Source organism: Nerophis ophidion, unplaced genomic scaffold (assembly GCF_033978795.1).
Source record: "Nerophis ophidion isolate RoL-2023_Sa unplaced genomic scaffold, RoL_Noph_v1.0 HiC_scaffold_138, whole genome shotgun sequence".
NCBI lineage: Eukaryota > Metazoa > Chordata > Actinopteri > Syngnathiformes > Syngnathidae > Nerophis > Nerophis ophidion.
This window is the reverse complement of record NW_026907060.1, coordinates 10562-22693: the sequence shown is the minus strand read 5'-3', so window position 1 is coordinate 22693 and position 12132 is coordinate 10562. Positions and strand designations below refer to the sequence as shown.

Genomic DNA, 12132 nt, shown 5'->3' with positions numbered 1-12132 from the left:
ATGAGGACATGTTTGAGGCAGCACTTCCAACAAGAAGAAGAAGATGAGGACATGTTTGAGGCAGCACTTCCAACAAGAAGAAGATGAGGACATGTTTGAGGCAGCACTTCCAACAAGAAGAAGATGAGGACATGTTTGAGGCAGCACTTCCAACAAGAAGAAGATGAGGACATGTTTGAGGCAGCACTTCCAACAAGAAGAAGAAGATGAGGACATGTTTGAGGCAGCACTTCCAACAAGAAGAAGATGAGGACATGTTTGAGGCAGCACTTCCAACAAGAAGAAGGACTAGAAGTGACGTCATACCTGAGGTGAGTGCAAACTGTGAAAGAGGTGACTTGTCTTAAAGCGACAGTACACCCGTTTAAATGAGTGACATGCAATGAAAGATGTCTCGGAGACAAGAAGAAGGACAACTAGTCTTAAAGGAATAATATTCATGGCTGAAAAACTGCAAAAGAAGAGACAAAATAATCTAAATGTTGAATAAATCTGAACACATTTAAATAATGAGTTAAATGTGTCATTAATTATTGTTATTAAATAAATTGTATCATAGGAAACATTAATTTATTTAATTATGAATTACAATTTAATGATTTATTTATGTAATGATTTAAGAAATTATTGATTTAATTATTTAATGGTTGAAGTAATGATTAAATTATGGTTTTAATATTTAATGATACAGATAATGATTAATTTAATGTGATATGTATTTTCACAATTTAATTAATTATTTAATGATTTAATGGTGTAATATTTAATTTAATGATTCAAATTGTTTAATTTAATTATTTATTGATCAAATTAAGTATTGATTCAATGATGTCATATTTAATTTAATGAGTCAAATTATTTAATGATTCAAACATGCTTTAACTCTTTGATTAAATTAAAAATTGAAGCATATTTCACGATTTCATTTATTTATTATGATTTGGATAATTAATCATTTAATGATTCAAGTAATGATTACATTACATTTTTACATTTAATTTAATGATCAAATAATGATTATTTTAATGCGTTATGTATTTAATTTAATTTCACAATTTAATCACTTATTTTAATGATTTAAGTAAGTATTAAATATTATTAATATTAATTATTTAAGTATCAATATTTAATTATTTAAGTATTAATATTTAATTTATGATTCAAATACTTGTTTAATGAATACTTTGATTATTTATTGATTCATTTAAGTATTGATTCAATGATCTAATATTTAATTTAGTGAATCAAATGATTTAATGATTCAAATAATTATTTATGATTGATTTAACTATTTGATTAATTTAATATAATCTAAGCTTATTTCAATGGTTCCATTATATAATTATTTTTTTAAATAATTAATAATAATTTCGCCACACCTCCTGTGTGTGTGTGTGTGTGTGTGTGTGTGTGTGTGTGTGTGTGTGTGTGTGTGTGTGTGTGTGTGTGTGTGTGTGTGTGTGTGTGCGTGTGTGTGTGTGACAATCATTGGTACTTTAATTTTTTTTGTGTGTTTTTTTTTTCTCCATATAATGTGAAAGCTGTGTAATGGTTTGTGTGTTTTTGTGTGTGTTGCTGCATACAGATAATGAACTGTTATTATCCCAGGAGAAGGAATTAGACAAATGTGTACAATTTGTCACGATATTGTCTTCTCACAACATGAAATGCAATCATCCTAAATGTGAGGCAAAATCTGCCCAATTGGTTTCTTTTCTCTTTTTTTTAACAAATCTTTGTTTACATGCCAATAATATGCAAGATGTAATTATTTATTATATTAAAATAAATCAATTCCCCAAAATGCATAAAAAACAAAAGTAACTTAATCAAACAATATTACAAATTATATATATATATTATATTGATAAATGCATTCCTCCTATGCAAGTTTATGGATTGTCAATATTTGCAACCTGAAAATGATTATTTTTCTCATCAATCTTGCAAACTTTTCTCTTCAGAGATGCTATAGTGTGTGTGTGTGTGTGTGTGTGTGTGTGTGTGTGTGTGTGTGTGTGTGTGTGTGTGTGTGTGTGTGTGTGTGTGTGTGTGTGTGTGTGTGTGTGTGTGCAGCACAAGTCAATTGGTTGTTGTGGCTGTGAGTTTATTTGTTGCTAATCAGACTAATGATCCCGCGGGTGTCTGCTTAAGTGTAAAACAACATTTAGAGTGCGAGCAGGAAGTGTGCACACATGATGCTACAGTTTGTGTGCAAGGAAGGGAGAAAAGAATGAAATAGATCATGATAATAATATTAATAATGATGCTAATAACAGCAGTAGTCATGTGTTGTTTATGCCAGGAAGTCAAATGTTGGCTCATAGAAACAGGAACTTAAACTAGGGCTCTCTAAACCTTTTTAGAAATCAAAGCATCTCAAACTTTTTCATTTTCAAAACCAATGTTTTTTATTTATTATTATTATTTTTTTTTTGTAAGCTTCAAGGCTTCCCTCAAGTTTTGCCCCGAGGACCCAAAGGTGTCTCAGTCATTAAAGTGTTTTTTTAATGCTTAAATTCTTATCTAACGTTGGCTCCGTCAATATAAGGTTTTAATATTTTTGCTTTATGCCTTTTATGTTTTGTTCATGGAAGAAATATGCAATATATATATCACCTTGAGGGGAATATTTAATTAGTAATTCATTTTACAGGAAACATACGAAAATATGCAAAATGTTCCTCCAATATATTCAAAATGGAATATTTCATTTGAATCCCAAATCATTTTAGTGAACCAGCTACAAATCATCTTCATATATATATATATATATATATATATATGTGTGTATATATACATGTGTATATATATGCATACATATACATATACAGTATATACATATATGCATCCATATATACATATGTATGTATATATATATGGATGTATGGCTTCCACCTGCTACCATGGGGCAGGTGCATCAGAGGCAGAAGAAACAGCTTATTTCCCAGAGCTGTCACCATGTTGAACTCTAACTTATAATAATAATAATAATAAATCAGCCCTATCCAATATCCTACAATACTACCTTTCCAGTGCAATATGTCCGACAATGATTGTTATTTATTACTTGGGTACTCTTGTCTTGTTCTGTGTATTGTACAGTATTTTGTATTCCTATAAAATGTTGTATATTGTACAGGATTGCTCATTATTTTGATTGGATAGTAGTCTGTTTATTTCAATTGTTAGTTCTTCCTTTATTACCTCTTCTGCCCATATTTGTTCTCACTACTGTACCTTATGTTGGAGTCCTTCATCTCTTTATATGCAAATAAAATGACAAAGTCCATTCTATTTTATATATATATAAAATACACACATCTAAATCAACTTCAGATGTAATTATAGTTAGTTAATTATAGATTTTCATTCGATTGTATTTTTTGTCATTAAAACAACTTTTTGTTCAAGGGAAAACACACAAAATATTCCAAATGTTCCTCCATAAATATTTCAGAGTGGAATATCTGATGTTAAATAATTGTAGTCTAATATAATCAGAGGTGGGTAGTAACGCGCTACATTTACTCCGTTACATCTACTTGAGTAACTTTTGGGATCCATTGTACTTCTACCAACATACTTTTACTTTTACTTGAGTATATTTATAGAGAAGAAAGGCTACTTTTACTCCAATCCATTTATCTACATTCAGCTCGCTACTCGCTACTTTTTTGGAATGGATCTGTTAATGTTTGTTTTGGTTTTTCCAAGTAGAATCTACACATGCCAGCGTTTCACCAATCACATGCAGTCACTGGTGACCTTGGACCAATCAAACAGAGCCAGGCGGTCACATGACCCGACTTAAACACCTTGAAAAACTTATTGGGGTGTTACCATTTAGTGCTCAATTGTACAAAATATGTACTGTACTGTGCTATCTAATAATAAAAGTCTCAATCAATGTTAATTTATTGTGCCTTATTTTAATGTACTATTATTTAATATATATCATTGTTTTAGTTGCTTAAGAGATATTCCTGGCTCTGAATTTGCTTATTGCTATTTTTATGTTTTTGTGCATTACTTGTTGCCGTCATCATTAAAGGAACAGGTTACTCATCAGTTACTCAGTACTTGAGTAGTTTTTTCACAACATACTTTTTACTTTTACTCAAGTAAATATTTGGGTGACTACTCCTTACTTTTACTTGAGTAATACATCTGTAAAGTAACAGTACTCTTACTTGAGTACAATTTCTGGCTCCTCTACCCACCTCTGGTTATTAACTACTATAGCTTTATGTTATTAATTGCAATAGCTTTTATGTTAACTACTATAGTTTTTTGTTATTAACTACTATAGTTTTTATGTTATTAACTACTATAGTTTTTATGTTAACTACTATAGATTTATGTTTACTACTATAGTTTTTATGTTAATAACTACTGTAGTTTTATGTTAACTACTATAGTTTTTGTTATTAACTACTATAGTTTTTATGTTAACTACTATAGATTTATGTTTACTACTATAGTTTTTATGTTAATAACTACTGTAGTTTTATGTTAACTACTACAGTTTTGTTATTAACTACTCTAGTTGTATTAATTGTTATAGTTTTTATGTTAACTGCTATAGTTTTAACTACTAAAATTTTGTTTTCAACTACTATTGTTTTTATGTTAACTACTATAGTTTTTGTTAACTACTATAGTTTTATGTGAAATAATATAGTTTTATGTTAACTACTACAGTTTTGTTATTAACTAAAATATTTTTGGAGTTAACTCCTACAAGTTTTTATGTTTACTATAGTTTTATGTTAACTACTATCGTTTTTTGTGTTAATTACTATCGTTTTTATGTTAACTACAACAATTTTATGTTATTAACTACTATAGTTTTTATGTTAAGTACTATAGGTTTGTTATTAACTACTAGACTTTTTAAGTTAACTCCTATAGTTTTTATGTTAACTATTACATTTTTTATGTTAACTACTATCGTTTTTATGTTAACTACTATCGTTTTTATGTTAACTACTATCGTTTTTATATCAACTACTATTGTATAGTTTTGTTTTTAACTATTATAGTTTTATGTTAACTATTTTACATTTTATATTAACTACTATAGTTTTTATGTTAGCTACTATAGTTTTGTTATTAACTACTAGACTTTTTAAGTTAACTCCTATAGTTTTTATGTTAACTATTACATTTTTTTTATTTTAACTACTATCGTTTTTGTTAACTACTATCGTTTTTATATCAACTACTATTGTATAGTTTTGTTTTTAACTACTATAGTTTTATGTTAACTATTATACATTTTATGTTATTAACTACTATAGCTTGACAGTATGTTATTATTTACTATAGTTTTGTTATTAACTATTAGTTTGGCTAACTATGATAGTTTTTGTTAACTACTATAGTTTTGTGTGAAATAATATAGTTTTATGTTAACTACTATAGTTTTGTTATTAACTACTAGACATTTGAAGTTAACTCCTATAGTTTTTATGTTTACTATAGTTTTATGTTAACTACTATCGTTTTTATGTTAATTACTATCGTTTCTATGTTAACTACAACAATTTTATGTTATTAACTACTATAGTTTTTATGTTAACTACTATAGTTTTGTTATTAACTACTAGACTTTTTAAGTTAACTCCTATAGTTTTTATGTTAACTATTACATTTTTTATGTTAACTACTATCGTTTTTATGTTAACTACAACAATTTTATGTTATTAACTACTATAGTTTTTATGTTAACTACTATAACTACTAGACTTTTTAAGTTAACTCCTATAGTTTTTATGTTAACTATTACATTTTTTATGTTAACTACTATCGTTTTTATGTTAACTACTATCGTTTTATATCAACTACTATTGTATAGTTTTGTTTTTAACTACTATAGTTTTATGTTAACTATTGTACATTTTATGTTATTAACTACTATAGCTTGACAGTATGTTATTAATTACTATAGTTTTGTTATTAACTATTAGTTATGCTAACTATGATAGTTTTTGTTAACTACTATAGTTTTGTGTGAAATAATAGTTTTATGTTAACTACTATAGTTTTGTTATTAACTACTAGACTTTTGAAGTTAACTCCTATAGTTTTTATGTTTACTATAGTTTATCGTTTCTTATGTTAATTACTATCGTTTTTATGTTAACTACAACAATTTTATGTTATTAACTACTATAGTTTTTATGTTAACTACTACAGTTTTGTTATGAAATAATCCTAAATGAAATTCAATGACTTGGTTTATATTATTGGATATACTCGGTCATAAAATCAGTGTCAGTTGAGTTGGTCCATAGATTTCCTGTAGGGAATTTTAATGTCCAGCAGATGTCAGTATTTAGTGACACAGGATCAATACAGTTTATAAATGTGTCAAAAGGCTGTGCAACGCCTCATCAACCCATCACTAACAATCACACAGATCAGGTAATGTCAAGACTTTAATCTACACTGGACATAGGCAGTCTTCTTTACTGTCAAAGACTTTTTGACAAATCAATCAAACAGAGCCCCCAGTCAAATGACAAATTCAGTATTACTTTTCAACAGACATTTATTTAATCTTGTTGTTTGTGGTCTGGACATTTGACACAGGAATTTAACTTTTCCACACACCATCCTGAATCACGGTTTCAATCGTAGTCCATGTTAACTACCAAACCGTAACTTAAAAGGGTTGGTTGAACAACTATAAGGACTAGCAGGTCATTGCTAATGTTGCTGGTAGGCACAGTACTCATGGACTAAATTTGGGGGAAATTCCTATTGAAATCAATGGGACATCCTTCAAAGTTCCACTTATTCCATCTGATTCCAACTGTTCCAACTTCAAAATTTTTAGACTCTTCAGGAATTGTGTGCTTGATTTGAACAATGCTAAAATAATTCCGGGATTTCAGTTCATCATCAGCATTGGAGCAATCACACGCAATTCCTTCAGGAATTGCCTCATCTAGTTTTTAATGTTTAATAAAAAATAAAAATAAAAAATAATGACAAATAAAGATACAACAATACAACATTTCGAAGTTTTAACCTATTCAAACCATTCCACCTTCGAACTTTCTTCAGCCGCACAATACTTGTGCTATAGTTGTAGGAAATGTCTCAAAACCTCTTCAGAAGTGCCGATAAAACCCAAAAAGGGCAGAAAATGCATAATTTTGGAAAAAAAAAATTCTCGAGAATGTCGTAAGGGGGGGGGGGCCTTACTCAAAAATTCCCAAAAACGAACTTGATTCAGCCGCACAATACTTGTGCTATAGCTTTTTCTGGCGACTACACCTTCCACATTTTTCAACGCGTTTTAACTGTTCCACCGTCGAAGCTTTCTTCTGCATAAGAAGTGGAAAAATTCTCTGTTTTCCCGAAATTCCGTATTACCATTTGTCATTTCAACATGTTATTACTTCAACAATTCTCCACCGATTGAAAAATTGTCCAAGACATCAATAAATTTAGATTAGATACTACTTTATTTATTCCTTCAGGAGAGTAAATGCCTTGGCAGAAGACACCTCCTGCCAAAGATGCCTATACCGCAGGATTTTTAATTTTTCAAATGATCATCAAATGTTGCCGTTGACATCAGTGATGCTGTTTGGAACAGAAATGATATATTTAGTAAGTAGAAAGAAAACACAAGGAGCCCGGGCAACAGCAGCGAAGGTCTGCCCGGCCGCCGGGCAGCCCATGCATGCTGTGCCCTCCGGGCAACAGCAGCGAAGGTCTGCCCGGCCGCCGGGCAGCCCATGCATGCTGTGCCCTCCGGGCAACAGCAGCGAAGGTCTGCCCGGCCGCCGGGCAGCCCATGCATGCTGTGCCCTCCGGGCAACAGCAGCGAAGGTCTGCCCGGCCGCCGGGCAGCCCATGCATGCTGTGCCCTCCGGGCAACAGCAGCGAAGGTCTGCCCGGCCGCCGGGCAGCCCATGCATGCTGTGCCCTCCGGGCAACAGCAGCGAAGGTCTGCCCGGCCGCAGACTGGCTGCGTAGTCCTTATAGCTGTTCAACCAACCTTTTTAAGTTACGGTTGGGTAGTTAACATGGGCGCCAATTGCCTCGTACCTTAGTAGCTGTTTAGCCAACCCTTTTAAGTTGCGGTTTTAAGAAGTACCAAATGTTGAAACCGTGGGTCAGAATGGTGTGTGTAAAAGCAAAATGCCTGTGTCAGTCTCCCAGCATTGGAGCATTCGTACACAATTCCTTCAGGAATGGCCTCATTTACTTTTAAATGTTTAATAAAAAAGGAAAATAACTACAAATAACGGTACAACAATACAATGTTTCCACATTTTTTAACCTTTTACACCATTTTGGAAAGTCCAGGATTTTCCAAAATTCTTGCTTCTACAAAGCCTTCTTTGCAGCAACTACTCTTTTCACAGTTTTCAACATGTTACAACTTTCAGAGTCCAAGGGTTTTGCTATCAATAGAACATTGACGGTCTACTTAACTGTCTGGGCAGCATATTAAAATCACCAGTCGGTGGTAAAACCAATATCGAATGTCACATTTTAATAGAGCATTCGTCATAAAGTTTGCTTTCACAATTTTATTATCAGGGAGACTGACACGGGCATTTAGCTTTTCCACACACCATCCTGACTCACGGTTTCAACGTTTGGTACTTGTTAAAACTGTAACTTAAAATGGTTTGCTGAACTGCTATCAAGGTTCGATGCAATAGGCGCCCATGTTAACTACCCAACCGTAACTTAAAAAGGTTGGTTGAGCAGGTATAACGACTATGCGGCCAGACTCCCAGGTGACTGGGCATTCCATTGCTACTGTTGCCCAGAGGGCATAGTATGCATGAGCTTCCTGTGCAATATCTCAATTCCTGGCTTTTCTGAATGATAATTAGTGGGAGACCCGACAACACTGATGCATCGACATTAAACAGTAAAAAAATGTATGATTTATTTTTTAACACTTTAATGAGTAGGACACTTTTCGATCCCCAATTATTTTAGTGTGATTTGTTTTGAAGTGTCGTTGCTCCAAAAATAATAATGAATCAAAATCCAAAATGAAGGCTTCAATTATTATATCATCTCAAATATTCCACCTCAAAAAGTTATTGGATGAAAATATTGCATATTTTCTGTTTTTTCCATTTTTTCCCTAATGTTGATCTAGAGATTTAAAACATGAATAATAATGAAAACAATACTAATAATACTGAATAATGACACATTTTTAATATATTTTTTTGACCAAAACCCTAACTGAGTGGAGGCCTAAATGTATATTTTTGATACATATATTGTATTGGTTTTTCAAATCAAAAATATGAAAATGGCTTTGATTTTTCAGGGGAAAAAGTTTGGACACCCCTGCCATATGGTCTCCACATCAAAGGTCCATTTCCCTACGAAGACCATGCATCCTGCCCATCAACCAATGGCCTCAGCAGCCAAGTTTGATCACTCTATGGAGGCTGTACACCCCTCCCATCCCCACACCGCTGGCCCATCACCAAATGTCCACACCTATGGTCCTTCACCCGGCGTACACAATAGCTTGCTACCTGAATCCACCTGAGAATAAAAAGGCAGCTTTCCTGGCACCAGACAGGAGAGATGCAGGCAACCCATCTATTGAGGACACTATCTGTTATCAACCACAGGCAGAAAAATCATGGACGCCATGTGATGGAAAAAATGTGGGCAGAAAAAGAAGGAATTGAAGAAGTCCTCTTGAAAATAGGTAAGTAGCATTCATGATGTCATTGTTTTGTTGACTTCAACTTTGAACACATTTTCTCCTTCTGCTATTGTTTGTGCTCTTTTTTCCCTTTCAGATCCGGTCCAAGTCAGAGTACTTCAAACTCTCTGCGACTTGGTTGGAGACAAATACAGCGACGGCCCTCCTCAACAATCGGGCCAGCAAGAGCTCTTTCCTGAGAGCGGCGTATTCATATCATTGTTCCGCCTTGCTGCCATGAGACATGCTGCAGAGCCCAAATGTAGGCCTTTATTTGGACCTCTTTTTTCTACGTGTCAAAATGCTGTCCCTTTTTGACGCCCTGGAAACAAACCTGCAGGAACACCAAAGCGCATCCTTAAGCGGAAAAAAGTGGAAGGAATCCTTAGTAAGTTTTCCCAAACAGAGGGTGTTTTCAGGCCAAAATTGGGTCACAATAATGAAATAGAAGTTCAATATGAGAAATGTTGATCCCTTTTCGATTACAGCAGACTGGAAGCATAACTGAATGTTACATCATTACAATTTGTTATCCACTCCAAACTAGCGTTATGATGAGCAATATAGTCTGATGTCCATCAACTTGAAGTGTGGTTGTGTGTATTAATGGTTTTGCGTAAATGAAGGCAATAAAAAAGCATTAAATGAGGCATTTAAAAAAGGGAATATGATTGTAGGACATGGCGGACAGTCAATATGTCAAACGGTAAAGGAAAAGGAACTTAAGAAGGTTACAGTCGTTTCTTTTTTGAACTGCATACAAGAGGTATTGTAAGGTGGGAACACGACAAAAGCACTGCTTCAATCAAGCAAAATGAAACATCAACTTTTCCATTCTTTGGTCACTGTAGGCGTGTAGTCCTTAACTGTGACTCCATGTCAGGATAATGGAGAAGCTGAGCCGACACGGAGTCGTTTATTTCAATCATCTCCACTTCAACACATATGAGCTAACTTGCCTAACATTAGCAACTGTTGTGACGCAATTCCCTCAAGTGATCTACGCTAGCCTAGGATGGACAAAAGAGGCCATTTTCACAGCAGACCACAACTATTTCATTCTCTGACATTCCCACAATAAATGAATACAAGTTCCTTCAGCTGCCGGACACTTGATACATACTTGCTGTTTACTGTAAACATTTGAAACAACAGAGAGGGTGTAAATACAAGAAATGCAATATGTTTCATTGCTATAGCTTTTTTCAAATGCATTTGATTGGCATTTTTACCAATATTATTCTGTATTTTTCTCAAATGTTTAAATCCATCATCCATTTCCAAACACATGCATCATTTGCAATCCTAGTATGATGTTCATTTATTTTTCCATAAAACCTTTGAACTATTTGAAAACAAATTGTATCCTGATTAAAAATGCTTTGTGGCTGTTATAAGTCATCATTTCAGAGAATATATATATACTTATATATACTTACAGCATGTTTCAAACAGACACAACTAAATAAATGGCTAATGGGTATATTATATTGATCATCTGATGCAGAATGGGATGTTTGTTTAGAGGCTTTAAGTGCAGTTCTCCTTTAATATTTTGGATAGTCCAACCTTTTAATGAGCGATTGTCTACGGCCACGCACACAGTCAAAACACCAGATGCTACTCCACAAAAATAAATCAATAAAAATACATTCTCCAATGAAACAGCTTTGTAATCCAATTCTAATACACTAGATAGTAACAGTTCATGTCAACTTTTCAACTCATTTACTTGTCTAATGCTTGCAACTGTGTGTATACAGATCATTGGAAGCTTTTGATGATGTAAAAAAAACAACTAAATGCAGTCGCACATGGGCATTACATTTTTGGAAGTAGCAACAAAATGGCATTAAAAAGCATTACATTTGATTTGCATTATTATTGTTATTGCATTGCATAGATTTGATACAGTAGAAGCATTTAAGTCTCACCTTAAAACTCATCTGTATACTCTAGCCTTTAAATAGACCTCCTTTTTAGACCAGTTGATCTGCCGCTTCTTTTCTTTCTCCTATGTCCCCCCCTCCACAGGGGGTCCGGTCCGATGACCATGGATGAAGTACTGGCTGTCCAGAGTCGAGACCCAGGATGGACCGCTCGCCTGTGTATCGGTTGGGGACATCTCTACGCTGCTGATCCGCTTGAGATGGTTTCCTGTGGACGGGACTCTCGCTGCTGTCTCGGATCCGCTTGAACTGAACTCTCGCGGCTGTGTTGGAGCCACTATGGATTGAACTTTCACAGTATCATGTTAGACCCGCTCCACATCCATCGCTTTCGCTCCTCTCCAAGGTTTCTCATAGTCAGCATTGTCACTGGCGTCCCACTGGATGTGAATTCTCCCTGCCCACTGGGTGTGAGTTTTCCTTGCCCTTTTGTGGGTTCTTCCGAGGATGTTGTAGTCGTAATGATTTGTGCAG

At 33.7% G+C, this 12132-nt stretch overlaps 1 long non-coding RNA gene across 1 annotated transcript; it reads left to right on the top strand.

Annotated features, from left to right (window-relative positions):
• The first annotated feature begins 9326 nt into the window (after positions 1-9326).
• LOC133547625 (uncharacterized) lies at positions 9327-11106 on the top strand. Its single transcript, XR_009805526.1, has 2 exons — positions 9327-9712; positions 9807-11106. It is a non-coding gene; the product is annotated as an uncharacterized LOC133547625 (long non-coding RNA).
• Positions 11107-12132: the final 1026 nt, after the last annotated feature.